Source organism: Lissotriton vulgaris, chromosome 7 (assembly GCF_964263255.1).
Source record: "Lissotriton vulgaris chromosome 7, aLisVul1.2, whole genome shotgun sequence".
NCBI lineage: Eukaryota > Metazoa > Chordata > Amphibia > Caudata > Salamandridae > Lissotriton > Lissotriton vulgaris.
Genome location: NC_141695.1, coordinates 277705641 through 277722268, shown reverse-complemented (window position 1 = coordinate 277722268; position 16628 = coordinate 277705641). Strand labels below are relative to the sequence as shown.

General features: G+C 40.9%; 1 protein-coding gene across 4 annotated transcripts in view; it reads left to right on the top strand.

Moving 5' to 3' along the window:
- LOC147701388 (uncharacterized) overlaps positions 1-16628 on the top strand; it is a 77507-nt gene that overhangs the window by 36035 nt on the left and 24844 nt on the right. The window lies entirely within an intron of this gene.

Sequence of the window (16628 nt, the reverse complement as noted above, 5' to 3'; positions counted from 1 at the left end):
CTGATGGAGAAACACTGATGTGATGGTTATGTTGCCTGACTTAAAATGTGGCCAAAAAGTGACAATCTCAAAATGACATAAAATGGGGGCCGGGGAAGATTGGTAACTATTGGAGGGTGAGGAGTAGTTGACTGAGGTAAGGCAGGAGAGGGGTGTAATATGGGGGAGGGGCGAGTAACGAACTGTTAGTGGCCCAAGCCAGGAGTAACGATTCAGAAAAAGGGGTGGTGATGAGTGTCTGAATTAAGCAGACCACTCTTACCCAGTCCAAAGATCAGGGCTTGATCTATCACCGTTATTTATCTCACTGCACCATCCCAGCTCAGAACCTGGCTATATGCAAATCAGTCTGTCCCTGGCCCAGTGCATCATGGGAACAGGGCAGACTAAACTACCAAGCCAATTCTTCACCAGAAGAATCTGAATCGTTTTTGTCCACCATAAGCGTGGAAGGGTATACTCAGATGTGAGTCCCTTGCTCATTGGACCATCAGGATTCAAGCAAGCCGGGCCGAAGACGGCTGAAATGCCAGAAACCGGTCCCCGGTAGCTTGTTTCCTTCCCAGTATAAGAATTGGCTTGGTAGTTTGGTCCGCCCTGTTCCCATGATGCACTGGGCCAGGGACAGACTAATTTGCATATAGCCAGGTTCTGAGCTGGGATGGTGCAGTGAGCTAAAAAACGGTGATGGATCAAGCCCTGATCTGTGGACTGGGTAAGAGTGGTCTGCTTAATTCAGACACTCTGTTCATCACCACCCCCTTTTCTGAATCAAGCCAGGAGTAAAGCACTCTGGTGCTCTTCTCTCGTTCTAGTACAATCTGCAGTAAACGGACTAGGTGTGATCATAAGTTTCCTCATGCAGAGTTTTTGTCTGAAATCTATATGAAAACACTCTTTTGCTCTACCAGTAGAAGCCTACGGGAATCTTTTTATAACTCCTTTTATTTATATATATATATATATATATATATATATATATATATATATATATATATTTATTTATGGTCAGATGTGCTGTGACTGGTAGGCTTTACCACCCAACTCAACAGTACTTTATTGTATTAATGATAAGGATTAATGAAAAGATGTATTGCGACAGTCATCCTTTACTATCTTGCTGGCAAGATCACCACATCCCAGGGCTCTCTAAATACTCACTGCCAGATTGTCATCAGACTGGAGATGAAGTGGAAGAAGAAAAAATATGGCATCCGGCTTTCTCCATTTAGGTAGCCATGATCTGGACTAACATCCCTGTATCCATGAGGACTGCCTAAACCCTGCCCTTGTTTAGCAGAGAGCTTCAAATTCAGTTTTTTCTTTTCACGATCCAACAAACTACACATTCTCACCAATCACTGAATAAAGTGCTCCTGCGTCTACGTAAGTCGTAGCATGCCCCGTCCCATAGAGGGACAGGAATACCCCAATGATTAAGCATGACCCTGAATCAGGTTTGAGTGTGTGAGGGGTATTTTCCAATTTTTTTAAACCTTGCCCTTCCCACAAATTGAGAGAAGGAGCTCTGATCCTTTTGCACCATTTTTCACGAATTACTAAATGCTTCAAATAAAAATACAAATGGCAGCACACATATGGGTGCATACATAATACATGGTAGAATCCCTAAGTTGGATAACAGTGCACGCACTTGCCATGTCCCAACCTTCCCTTTTCTTACATATGAGTAACCCCCAAGGTAGGCTTATGTGGTGCTCCTGTGGGCAGGATGCAGTGTATGTGAAAGATCTGACATGTCCTGATGGATGTGGCAAGTCCCGATAGTAAAATACATATGATAGAATGGGAGTTTTTTTATAACATATTATAAATATAACTTCCCACTGGGACAAAATAGGAAGATATGGTTTAGTATGCCTGAACTCCAAATATAAAGACGTATCTTTTAGCAAGGATAATTTTTACATTCTGTTTTTGAAAATACCACTTTTAGGAAGTAGGTATTTTCTTGCTTAGCCACCCTGGGTGCCTCGGCTAGCTTTGTGTATTGACTGTCTGGCTTTGGAGGGACGGGGAGAGGCAGGGGCTGGGTATGTGCTTTCTGTATAGACAGCTACTTTGGGGGGTGGGGAATGAATCTGATTTCTAAAGCGCATAGCTACCCGTGGGCGTCCCAGCGCTGTTGCTCAACATGCTAGATCCAGGGAGGGGGGATTTCCAGGGGAAGAGCCAGGTTTTTAGTAACCTACGGAAGGCCAATAGGTTGGTTTCCCTTCGGATATTGAGGGGAAGGGCATTCCATAGCTTTGAGGCGTTATATGAGAAGAGGCGTCCCCCTGAGCGTGCTCTTATTCTGGGGACACTGGCCAGGGAGAGGGTACTTGATCTCAGTGGTCTATTGGCTTTGTGAGGTTTGATGAGCGGTCTCCGTATGGGGGGGGGCCCTCTGCCGTGGAAGATTTTGTGCGAAATGCAGAGGGTTTTGAAGGCAATTCTTTCTTGAATTGGGAGCCAATGGAGTGATGTGAGAGCTGGTTTAGCAGAGCATCTGGGCTTTGTCCCAGTGAGGAGCCTGGCTGCTGCATTCTGGACGTGTTGCAGTTTATTGACCAATTTTTGAGCCCCTAGGTACAGGGCATTTCTGTAGTCCAGTCTTGAGATGATTACAACCTGGATGAAGAGTTTTCTGGACTGGAAGAGGATTCGGGGGAGGATTTTCCGTGCTGTCCACATAAGGCCAAAGCATGTTCCAGCTGGTTTCCTCGCTTGGGCTTTAAAGTTGAGGTCTTTGTCAATCCAGATGCCTAGGCTCTTGATTTCCTTTTTAGGGGTGGGGGGTGTTCCCATGCAGGGCGGCCATAGGAGTGTGGTAGGGAGTTTACATGGGTCGCAAAGTAGTAAAATCTGTTTTTTCCCCATTAAGTTTAAAGTGAGAGTGGCTCATTCATTTTGAGATGTTCTGAAGGCAAGTAGCTAGGTTGTCCAAGCATTGGGCCGACTGATTTAGGGAGACAAGTTGGGTGTCGTCGGCATACATGACTACCTTTATGCCAAAAGGTGTCACGATATCTTCCAGAGGAGACATATACACATTACAAAGTGTGGGCCTCAGGGAGGAGCCCTGGGGGACCCCACACTGAAGGGGTAGTGCTCTGGATTGAGCATGCCCGTCAGCCACCTCGAAAGTTCTATGCTCCAAAAACATTTGAACCAGGCCAAGGCGGTGCCAGTGACTCTCGCTCTGTTCAGCCGGTGGATGAGGATGGCGTGGTCCACCGCGTCAAATGCAGGTATGAGGTATGTCCTGCTTTTCCAGGGGGAGTCGGGCTGAGCAGAATAGACCTGGGAGATGTTCATAGTAGGGGAGGAGATTTCCTTCACACCGGAATGGGCCTGGTGTGCCTTTGACAATGCGGTCTCCACCTCCTTGCAGTAAGCTTCACCAGAGAAGACGGAACTGGTTGAGCGCAGAGCTTCTCTGCCACCAGAGAACAAAGGATATTGTGCTATAAAAAGTGGGGCCCAGACTTTTAGATTACTTCTGGGATTCTAGAAGAACCTTTGCTAATGAGATGAGCTGGAGAAACTTTAAGTGCTGCCTCTTTGCTGTGTGCTGTCTGAGGTTGGCCTGCAGTGGTTGTTTTTCCAAGGAAAGGACAAGGACGTTGCTGTGTGCTGTGTCCCCGGCTTGAGGAAGATCTCAAAGGGCTTAAAGTAGAGCTTGCTCCCGTACTGAATTCTCAGGGACACACAGACTTTACCCCTAGCTCCCCTGAACTCCCTTGCTAAGAGTGATGACCTGGCAAGAGGTGCCTGTTGATGTTATGGGCCTCTGCAGTTTGTTCCTGTGGTGGAAGCTGGTTATGGGCCTCTGCAGTTTGTTCCTGTGGTGGAAGCTGGAAAAGTAACCGAACAGAGAGATGCGCTACGCATCCGTTTCTGACTCGGCACCTGCCTGCACCTGGAGAAATCGCTGCATCGAGTATATAGATCTACGAAGGCCAAGATCGCTGCACCAATTCTAACGCAGGACCAGCTGTGTGGCTGCAAGAACCAATAGATTGTGGTCACCGGTGATGCTAGAGCTCCCTACGTTTCCCACACCATTCATAGTAGGGGGAGGTGTTGCATTAATACTAAAAGATCAACTCTTGCAAGCCTTGTTGAACAAGATATTTTTAGGTGAAACCCACGGAAAGTCTGTGTATTTTAGAACATCTTTGGACTAGTGAATGTGTAGTGGCTCAAGCAAATTTTTGGTGTACATTTTGTTGAAGTGTAGCTGCAATCAAAAACACTGACCGTTTTTGGCCTCGGCTGCCTTCAATATTCCAAATTACTCTATCCGTTATCTCCCCATTCCCCCATACATGCAGTGTGTAAAGTCTGAATTGTTGCCCCTGTTGCCTGTGCTCTTTTTTACTTTGCTCTTAGGCCCCTGTAACTTTTTGACCCCAAAGTATCCATGCCAAATTTGTGTACCTTTTTCCAACATCACAGGGATTCTAAAGGTACCCAGAGTTTGTGGATTCCCCTGGAGGGGACCCAGAAATTAGCCAAAAATCAGCAGCCTAGGGGAAAAAAGGGCTACAGATGAAAGTCTGTTTTTCCCCTGCAAATGGTATCAAGTGTTTGTGGTGCTGAAATCATAATCTTCCCAGCTTTCAAGGACAAGCAGACTTTTGTCAGAAAACCAACATTTTTTTTTACAGTTTTATTTTTCTGAGACCTATCCTATTTTTGCTTTTTTGTTGCTTTCAACCTCCTTCCAGTTAATGGTAAAAATGGGTATGAAAGGAATAATGGATCCGGGAACGCTATACATTTCTGCAAAGTAAGACCACATTTTAAATTCAGTAAGGGGTAATTTGTGTAGATCCTTCAAGGTTTTAGTATAGAAATTAACAGTTGAAAATGGAACACATTGAAAATGAGTTAAAAAAAAAAAACCAGCAGTCTGTGCCAATATTTTCATATGCAACTTCTATCTAAGTATGACGGGTGTTTCAAAGCACTATACCGTTACATCCGCTGGACCCTTATGGTTGTGGGGATATATTGTACTTGTTGGTTCACCAAGAACGGGAGGAACCCAGAGTCATTAACTGAGCAGCGTCTTGCAATGGTTTTTATTGTGTACCTGGTATATAGCAATTCATTTGGAAAAATATAAACCGGGAAAAATCGGTATGAAAGTCACCTATGTATTTCTGAAATGGGAACAAAATATAGAGATTAGAAACAGTAGCTATTTGCAAATCTCCAAAATTGTGGGTGCCCATAACAGCATGTGAATTATAGGTCATTTTTCAAAGTGGCTTCTTTTTTACACATTGTCTTACATTTGGAAGGCAGAAATGCATTGAAAGTCAATAACAGTTGCTCCACAATTTGTTGTTTCTCTAGGTCTCCAATAGAAATGATACCTCACTTGTGTGGGTAGTTATAGTGGCCACAACAGGAAACGGCCCAAAACACAACGTGAACACACCACATTTTCACAGTGAAAACTGACCCTTTTTTTGCAAACTGCTTACCTGTAGATTTTGAAACCTAGCTCTGCCGGCACCTAGGTAAACTTAGCAAACCTATACATTTTTTTAAACTAGACTTCCAGGGGAATCCAGGATAGGGTGAATTGTCTGGACTGATGCCTATTGGTCTTTCTGCCCCCACCAGGGGCAGATAGGGGACTTTTGCCCCGATCTACCTCCCGGGGGCAGAAAGACTGGCAAGTATTGGGGGCATTGGCATGCCCATTCTGGGCAGCCTCCACCCCAAACTTTGGGGGAAAAAATCCATGGTGCATAGTGGGCTTTCTGCCCCCCTGGGGGCAGATAAGGAGCTATTGCCCCATCTGCCTCCCGTGGGGCAGAAAGACTGTACCATATTTATAGGGTGGGGTATTGGCATGTCCATTTTGGGCAGCGCCCACCCCTACGTATATATAAATAAAATTTAAAAACCTAGGGCCTTGTGGGCTTCTACCCCCTGGGGGACAGATCAGGGGCTATTGCCCCCATCTGCCTCTGGGGGCAGAAGGGATTGTGCCTTCTTTTTGGGGGTGGGGGGGGGTCATGCCAATTCTAGGCAGCCCCCACTCCAGGCATATAAAAGCAAATCCCTGGTGCTGAGGGTGCTTTCTGCCCCTCCAGTGGGGCAGATTGGGGGTTACTGCCCCATCAGCCCCCGGGGGGGCATAAAGGCTGTTTGGCATAATTTTATAGGGGGAAATCACCAAGCAGGGATACACTAGGGGAGGGTACCATTTGAAAGGGGAGAGTCTCTCCTTTCCGATACCCCTCGCATGTTTTTCAGTGCTTTGGAGCTGAGAGCCCAACAAGCACCGAAATTGTAAAACAAACTAAAAGTTTGAGTTTCTTTTTCTTTGTTATGACTATCGCGCGCAATGATAGTGCGCCATGGGCGATCGTCATTACAATGAAAACACACTATGCTTTGGGAGGTTGGAGCAGCTCTTCCCCCCACCCCCCAAAGCAAAAGAAAAAGGGAATTCCTTCTGCTGTTTACAGCAGAAGGATTTTTTAATATTTGCTCATGACGACATGGTTCCGTCATGAGCACACTGGCACTTATTCTCATGATAGAACCATTCCGTCATGAGCATAGAAGGGGTTAATAAGTATGTCAAGGAACAATAGCAATTAAAGCTATTGGAGGAGAAATGCAGGCAAAGGATGAGTTAGCAGCACATCTGAGCTTAAAGGTAAAAACTGGCAGGAAGTTTTGCCTATATTATATGTACAGGTCAAGTGTTGAAGTTCCCAAAAGGCGTACTTGACAATTTCTATTGGATGCTAAATATGAATGGTAGATCCTCACTATTTAGGAGGGAACTATTGCACAATTTGTAGATGTAAGAGTTGTTGGTTGACTTGTAGTGTAGTTCCTATATTCCCAATAGGCTCTGCCCATTAGAATAATATATACTATAGTTTAGACGTAGGACTGAAGTCGACTAGGTCTCTATCGTATATATTAAACTTAATTGTGAGTACCAGCTAGCTCAGAGGTCACTAGAAACTTTCTCGAATAAACAAGAAGGGATTCGTTTCTGACAACCGCATAAACATGACAACTTTGTTTCCCAAGAATAAGAAATCAATCTCTAGAGTCGCGGAAGCAATATATAACTATTTTACTCAGTCAATCGTGCATGATTCGTTTCACCAGAGTTGCTGAGAAAATAGAGAGACAGGCATTTTCAATAAAGTATTTATTGAACAGTCTTATTTCTCAAGCATAAGAGTTGAATTTCTCAGCAGGAGAAGTCTCTCAGTGCGTCAGCTGGAGGGTCGGCTTCCTTCGGTACTTGCTGCTGCAGGGCGTCGGGCAAGTAGTTAGTATATCTGCTCCAAACCATTGTGTGTTTGTCTGGGCAAATGTAGGCATATTTATACCTTGAAGGTGTCAAGTTTGACGTATGATTGGACTTAATAACGTCACTCAAAGACTCAATTCTTTGAAAACTCCAGGAGTTCTTGGATAAATCAATATTCAAGCAGGGGGAAGTCCCTAACTGCGGAAGGCGTTTTTTTTTTCAAGAAATCGTTGTTGATTCTCGGAACTTAGTGGAAGTAGCCATGCCGTATTTGGGCTGCAAGGCTCAGGCCAAATATAGTAATGACTTCTATGCCTATATAAGGATTGGATAATGAAAAATAAGGCATCAGCACCCATCCAAGAAGTGTTTTTCTCAATAATTTCATAGGTCCATAATGCATATAAGAGTCTTGTGATAAATGAATCCGGATTTCAGTGAAATTTTCTTTTCCAAAGTTCTTTATTATAATGATACAAATCAGGAAAAAATCCAAGAACACATATGGATTCCCTTCTTAGCCGACACGTTTCGTCTCACATACTGAGACTTCTTCAGGGCTAAGGATGAAACATACAACAATTATACACTAATACACATCTATATATACACAACAATTAAAAACATCGGATATACATTAAAATACCCAAGCATGTTATATTTACAAGAATAATCCAAGTTGGTCAGTACTTTTATTAGAAAGAATACTTGACTGATTATTTCGTTCTGAATAAATTGACAGAACAGAAGGAAGCACTGTTCTTCAAGCACAAGGACTGAATTACTGTAGTACTTGTAGACCTTGGAGACTCTTAATACTGAATACAATTCATATAGATGATTGGTAGTCCAGATAACAGGGAGAAAGAGAATTTCAGAGAACATCAATTAGATTCATACCTCCAATAACAAGTAATAGTCAACAGTCGGTACATCTTGCTGTTGTTTCTTGGAAGCAGCAGATTAAGCTAGTTTCTTGGAGGCAGCAGAATAAGCTAGTTTCTAAAAGGACACATAATGTTCAGTTATATTTGACATGCAGTTATTCCCTTTAATTCCAGCTGCAAAGCCACACATTGTTAATATTTCATGTAAGTATCTATTTGTATGGAAAATACTAATCTAGATAATGCAATCTGTTAGGCATGCTCATGGACATATACCATTGCATATACCATTACTCGTATATATTCCAGAAATGTGCCCTGACTTTACATACATGAGTCTTATTCCCTTAAACTCTTTATTCTAAAAACCGTCCATTTATTACCTTTATATCTTGATGACGTGAGTTAACAGAAATGTAGCTCATGCAGGTTCAGTAGTCCCTGTCTATAACCTCCTTGAGCCTGTGCTGCTGCAGATAAACATATTTGTATTACCAGTATGAAATGTATGCACACACTCTGATTAATGAACTTGTAGAGTCATACGGACCCTTAACCTATATCTCATTTGTCAAATAGAAAATACCTGTTCTTGCCGTACTCTATCTTGTTAAACTGAAAATAAACCAAATAAAAAATGAAAAATAACCAAATCTATATTCCCATTTCTGTATAACAATTCAATCAATCTCAATAGTCATTCAGTTTTATCTTGTAGCATAGCTTACATGTCCCAGCCTCTCAAAATTCTATGTCCTAGTGTTTTACTCTCACTGACCCCTGATATCATCACATCTTTATAAGAATTTTTGAAACTTGTCAAAAGCTGTATATGTGCACTATCAAAGTAGTACAGTTTAAAAATGTTTTTACAACAAACATAATTGATCACCAGTGTTGCATGTAATATCTTCATTCATGATGACTAGTAGAGGCTCTATGTCCCTGAATACTTAAACTAACCCAAACTTAAGGTGTCACTAAAAGAAATGATCCCAGAAAGACATTTAATGATTACCTTATTGTAAGCCTATATTAAAATGAGAAACAAGTATTTGAACCTTAGATTTGAAGTATTTTAAACAGAAATCCCTTTTTAAAAAATGCTAAATCAGTCATGGGTAAAGTACAAGAAAGAAAGGAAGAGGCCACATTATGTATAATTCAATGTGTCTCTAATAACTAAGAGAACCTATCTAAGGACTTACCAGAAAAGGGCATGGTGGCCAGCGTGAGTTAGCACATCACAGGTAGGGCAGCATCTTGATAGTGATGTGTCAAACCTTCTGCCTTTTTATACCCCATACTTTCTTAAATCAAACACACCTGAATTCAATTTGTTATCTGGATGGCGGCAAAAGTTTGCTGTGTTAAGTATATAAAACACGGCGGCCATCTCGTAACCGGTTAGGAGCAATGATCACGAATGTATCCCAAACTGTAATGTAATTTCAGGACACAAGAGAAATTTAAGAATTAAATTTCTTTTAGAAATTTGGATATTGTTGCCTAATGTGATAATTAACAAAGGGACGTGAAGCTGAACATCTAATAGTTCGCGTTTTTTAATCTATACCTCTAGTGTCTTGACATAAATTACTACCATGCTCTGAATACGAGCAATATAAGAAATATACACAATCTCATCCCATCAGTAGGAAATGTGAAGAAAGGATTGTCCGGTGTTTCAACTAATACTAAAAGGGTTTCGTATGTGCTGTGTTTGCTTGTCAAAACTGGCCGCCATCTTTGAATTTCACTGTTATTTTGTGGAACCTATAAGTCAACCGAGCTAATTTTGTAAATACTTGTTCCGATTTCGTCATGCTAAACAAGGGTTTCTTCCACATAATAAAACCCAAAAGCAGGGCCAGCTGGATTTGTATATAATATGGAGATAATATTTTACCGGAAGTCACAAATTTCTAAAACTTATGTTTTTAATCAAATAAATATACAGATATTAAAATCGTCATAATGAGAAATAAAATGTGCGAATATAAATGTGTATATCTGATATTTACATTTGCTAAGGGGCCTCATGGTAGTCACTCGAATAATGTTAGGGCGGCGGCCATCTTAGACTGTATTTGACATTCATTTATAAAATACTTCTAAAGCATAATATCTCATTTAGCAGAACATTCCTTCCTGTCCACCTGAGCTGTTCAGACTACAGATTTAGTGGTGACATCAGGAAAAAACTTCAAACCAAGACAGTTATGATATTGCAAGAGGTTTGGATAGAATTAAATTTATAATTGAAAAAACTGTTTGACAACATAAAATGTGAAGCATAAGTTTCTCAGAATTATATCATGGATAATCCTAAAAAACCTTTTGAACACAATGAAGATGATATGTGCAAGACAGTTTACAAAAAGTCACAGATAAAGACACAATCGGTAAAATAATCTTAATCACATCCCTTGTAATAAATAAGAGAATAGTTGTTCCAAGAATTGTTATTCAAAGATGTTCCTACTAATGCAGAGACAATTTATTGTCACAGACTCAATGAAACATTAAAAAGTGCACTGGTTCCTAAAAAGTGATGGAATTCTGAGTTTTGATTGAGTCCATGTTGTACACTTCTCAAACGGCAAATCCATTTGCATTCAAGTTGTCTAAGGGCAAGCTCCCTATTCCCTCCTCTTACTCCTGCTTTCAAATGATCGATTGCATAGAATTCTATATTCCTATCATTCGGGTGTTCTTTAGAAATGTGGATTGCCATTGAATATTTTGCATCTACATTGTTGATTGCTCTAATATGTTCCTGTAGGCGAATCTTTAGGCAACGAATACTGCTGCCAACATGGGTTTTTCCACATGCACATAATATTACATATACCGTAAATGTGGTATTGCTGTTAATGAATTCTCGGATCTCAAAGTTTTTTGAACCATTGTACGTAAAATGGTTGATCTTATTCACCCCAAATTTACATACAGAGCAGCCACCACATACAAAGAATCCTTTAGGTTTATCAGGAAACCAATTAGTCTTTTTGTGGGTGGTCCTTACATAACTAAGGCATAGCTTGTCCTTCAAAGTTGTTCCTCTTTTATAGACTATCTTGGGCTTAGCAGAGACAATGTCCTGCGGAATACTTCCTGCCTTTTTAAAGAGACCAATTCTTACGCAGTATGTTTTACAAATGACTACTGTATGAGTTACACTTGGTTATGAACGGCACATGTGATGAGTGTCTTATTAGTTTTTTTGATTTTGTCATGGGTCAGCGTACAAGCTCTGTCTAAAGTAAGTGCTCTTGTTTCAGCTTTATCCAAGCATGACGAATCATAACCTCTTCGTTGGAAGTTTTGTGTGATATGTTTCAAATTTTTGGTAAAATCATAGTCCCTACTGCAGTTGCGCCTGGCGCGCACCATCTCGCCATAAGGTATGGCTTTTATAGTTGATTGAGGATGAGCGCTCATGGCATGCAGTACACTATTGCATGCTGTTGGTTTCTTAAAGACCTCACTGAATTCTTCCATCAAGAGCAAACAGTCATAAGTCCAGGAAATCTATTTCTTCAGCTGAATATTTGATGGTTAATTTGACATTAAAGTCATTCTCATTGAGGTAATCAAAGTAGGCCAATAGGCTCATCGCCGATCATTTCCATATCATGATAACATCGTCTATGTAACGGGCATAGAATATAATTTGATCACACCAGTTTTTGGCTTTTGGACCCCAGGCATGCTCCACCTCAAACAACCCCATGAAGAGGTTGGCGTAGGATGGAGCAAACCTGGAGCCCATTGCCGTACCACATTCTTGTACAAACCATTCTTCATTGCTCAGAAATGCATTGTTCATTAAGATTAGTTCAGTCATTTCAAGCAGCATAAAAGTGTGTTCCAGTTTATCACAATCTCGCTTGAACAAAAAATGTTTCAAAGCCCGCACACCTTGCCTTTGTTCAATACAAGTGTATAGGCTTTCAACATCCAATGTAACAAATAATAACTGGTGATCCTGCCACGTAAAGTCTTCTAGTTTGCACAATAAATCACCACTATCTCGTATATAGGATGGGAGATTTTGTACATACGGTTTGATGTAAGAGTCAACAAACTCAGAGAGATGCTCAGTAGGACATCCATTGCCCGAGATGATTGGTCTACTACAGAGAGAGCTTTCTCTAAATTAATAAGATCAATTTCTCGTAATCTTTCTGCAGGTTCCATTTGCGTTATTTTCCAAGCTTCGTTGTACGCAGCATATATACCAGCTTATATGAAACCGTTTTGATGTGGTTTGCGAGGCCTCATTAAGAAATCTCGCAAATCATTGCCTTCTTTAAGAAAAGGTAAGTGTTTGATTTCGGGAAGTGTGGATGTCTGTAGCCACTCAAGGCATAGTTTTCCTACACTGTATGTTGTTACTATCCCTGGATGTTGTCTCTGGGAATATCTTTGATCTGGCCTGTTCAGCTTTAACCCCTGTGTTTTGTTCAGGAATCTATCATGACAGTTATTGGTGTCTCCGGGCCAGATTAACCATTTTCTCCAATCAGGATTTGTTCTGTTTGTTTCAAAATATAGAATAAGTCTACCTCTTTTTCTGTAGTATCATTACTCTCAGAAGTGGTTTTAGGTATAGACAGTTTGTTTAAATCTTTTTTCTTAACTAAGCCAAGACAAGAAGTTTGTTGAACAGTGTCGTTTAAAAACATTATTTGTTCTGATATTATGCAGGCTCTGAACAAGGCTTCTAAACCTTGCACCTGCCAGTCTTTCGTGCCCCACACAGTTTTTGTCTCAATGCTGTCTTTGCAAAAGTCAAAACCGAATGTAGACAGCTGAGCATAAAAGTTTGCAGAATAAATTTGTTTAGTATTGGTCAACATTGTTTTCATTCCGGTCTTATTTACATTTTTGAAATAAAACGTTTCTGGATTTGTAACATTAAACCCTGAGAAGTACGGAAACTTTTCATAAAATGTTTTTGAGCTGCCTTTTAGGGGTGTTGGACAATGTTCCCATTGATTATATGTAAAAACATTCCTAGTGCTTGCAGATTTATGCAAATAATGGTGACCATAATGATTAAAACAATACATTTGTTCATAATCTGATGACCCTTCTAAATAGTCATGTTCTGTACATTTTTCAGACATTTCTAAATATGACATCATATTAATAGTCTCAAAGTCCCAATCATCAGAAAATGTGCTGGGTGATACAAAGTCACTTAAAGAAACCTTGAACTGGTGTGGAATCTTCAGCATTTCCACCGGGCCATAGATGTCATCATCAGTTCTATCCCATGCTATAACACCAGGTATAGGAACAGCTGTGATGTTTACTGATGACAGGTCTCTTTTTTCACGATGAGATGATTTGTGATGTTTTTAGGACCAAGTTGATTTTCTGACTCGCTGTGTTTCCATTGTACTGTATTTTCCATCGATCATTTTTCTCAAGCTTAAAACCAGAATGAGCCAGAGCAGGAGGAAAAGTACCCCTAATACAATCCAATTCAATCCATGGTGAAACCAGAGATGTGTTTTCAAGTTGATGAGAGTTCTGTTATGTACCTTTTGGAAGTTTTATTTACTGGCGTTTCTTCAGGTTCACTGGGATCCTCCAGAAAATGTATCAACGTTGATGAAAATAGCCAGAGGCAGTTCTGTCAATTGTTGGGATTGCAACAGGATTGTTATTAATCTTTGGGGTTGCTTCTTACTTTGTCATATTGGTATAGTCAGAGGCTACATCTTGTAGGCAGGTGTTTCTTGACTAACTGTTATTTGGGTTTCAAGAGGCACGAGTTCCATGGCTTTGTTAAACAGTCCTTTCTTACTGCAGGTTAATCAAAGGTGATTAGTCTTTCATTCTGAACCACTTAGACAGTAGCAAGATTTGGTCTAATGCTACATTTTGGGAGTCCACTGGGCCTACTACTTATTATTTGCCACATGTTGTGGTTTGACCAGGTCAATGGACACAACTCTGTTCTCCTTTTTACCAGCAAGGGGCAGTAGTACTACTGATCTTGTTCCTTGGATTGCCAAGACAGGTATTGCTTTTCTGTAAGAAGGCCCAAATTCCTTCTTTACCGCTATCTTTTCCCTGACTAGATCCCCAATCTTTGGAATCCAGACAGGTCTTGCTGGGACAGGTGGTTTTTCTTCAGTGGCCGTTGGCTTCTGTGTTGTTACTCAGACTTCTTCTTGTTTAATTTAAGTCCTGTAAAACAGCCAAACAATCTTTTGACATCAAAGGGTTTTTGTTCCACCACTGAAGTTTGACAATCGAGGTCTTCGATTATCATTCTAGTACCAAACAGTAAATCATATGGAGTGATCCACTCAGTGAATTTCTTGGCAGATTGTTAAGACTACGTTGGACACTTATTAGATGTTTGACCCACCCATCACCCAAAATTAATACCTTAGCTGTTATGGATTGCTTTGTCACGTTTTTTTCTTTTCCACTACCGTATTATCCTCGGGATGGAAGGGACTAGAATCCCGCAATGCAATGCCCAAGCTAGCCATGGCCTCTTTGTAAGCTCAAGAGCTAAACGCAGGACACTGGTCAGTATGTAGCGTGCCGGTTGTGTATATGCCAATAAAGACTTGCAAATCCATTAACAGTTCTGGCGTCAGCCAAGCGCTGGGTCCATATCCAAATAAATCTTTTCCTAGTAGTTGTGGGATCGCATCTGTCCATGGTGACGTCTGCCTGTAGATAGTCTAATCCTGTCTAACAAAGGTATCTGTACTGGGCTGGCTACCCTGTAGTCTGGTATCTGGTGGTTGTCAAAGCTATGGTATCTGTAACCGGTATCTCAGTTTATTCCAAATTTGTAAACTTGGATGCTCATTCATGGCCACCAGTACATCTATTCTAATTCTATTAAAGATTCTAAGATCCCGTGATGTCTCAGACCCTCTCCCATATGGGCTTTGTGGACCAAAGCAGCTCTCTAGTTCCTGTTTGGAATTACTCTGTCCTCCACTCCAGGGATTCGAGCAAAAGGAACGGAGTTTGCATCAATTATGTATGTATTACCGAGTGGATCGTTTAGAGGTAACGCTGTATGATTGCCTTACATAGAGGCTTTTACCACTAGTAACGTTTCACCATCTATTTCTCTTTTCGAGCAAGCGATTGTAGCTACGGAAGCAGTTTGCACAGCTGCCTTCGCTGCTTCATCAGCCAATGAATTCCCTGCAACGTGAATGCCATCACGCTGATGACTCAGTGTATGAATCATCTTTTGTAGTTCTTTCTGCAAAAGAACTACTTGTACCCAAAGAGTTTTATACTTGTGTTACTTTTGAATGTTTGAACCCGTATTTAACCCTGTTCTGCAAAATTTCGTTGTAATATTCAACGCAGAAATAAGAGTCGCACACTGAGTGTGGGGAATTCACGATTGGTATTTTCAAGCGCCATCTTGAAAGCCTGTAGTTCAGCTCACTGAGCTGTACAGTCTCTGAGTGAGTTTTTGTGACCATAGGTCTGAATTTGCCTTCACACCAGCGACCTTTAACAATCGGGCACACAGCACTATAAGCTTGTTTACCCCCAATTGCGGGTTGTGCTGATCCGTCTGTATATATTATACTGCCGTAATGTTCTAGAGGCAGAATCTGTCGGCAGAGGACACTCATGTTCGTATTGGAGAAATTCTTGTGTTTTCAAGTATGGATCAAACACTTATTCAACATCTGTTAACCCATTGTATCAATCTTGGATGTAAAGCTTTTGCATTGGGAATGCTTACTTTTGTTACTGCTTCTAAGGCAGGTACAGGTGTAACGATCATTATGCGTTTTCCTTGTGCGAGGGCTCTCTTTTGCTACTGAAGTTGGAACCGCTGTTAGAATTTTCTTAGTAGTGAATTTCATTTCTGCTTGTGTGATTTGTATGCTATTGGTACCGTTTCTCCTTCATTAAAGGTCAGATACGTGAATCCGCATCTCCCTGGGATGATTCGGATCACAAGGTTGCACACTTTTTCGGCATGTCTGTAATTGTGTTTTTACTAGAATGTCTGTTTGGACTGAACACCAAATTTCAGTGTGTGTTTGAGTCCAATTAGTTGGTTTGAAATCAGGTTTGATTAATTCGTAGAGGTTTTACCCTTTCTGCGTAATTCATAACAGAAGTCCTTCCAAAATTCAGGAAACCTAGAATTGAATAAGTTTTTCAGCGTCTTTAGAGGTTGGAGCAGTGCACATTTATCTAGGAAATTAGCTGCCAGGCTTTTGCCTTCACTTGATAACTCGTAGCCTAGAAATAGGACGTTGAGGTGGGCAATTTGTGATTTCTTAAAATTGAATATATACCCTTCAGATGCAAACCCAAGTATTATGGTGTTCACTCTTTTCAAGTGTACGTCCAAATCGTCGTCTGTAAGATAATGTCATCAACATTAGATAATGCCTCATCATTGTATGTTTGTA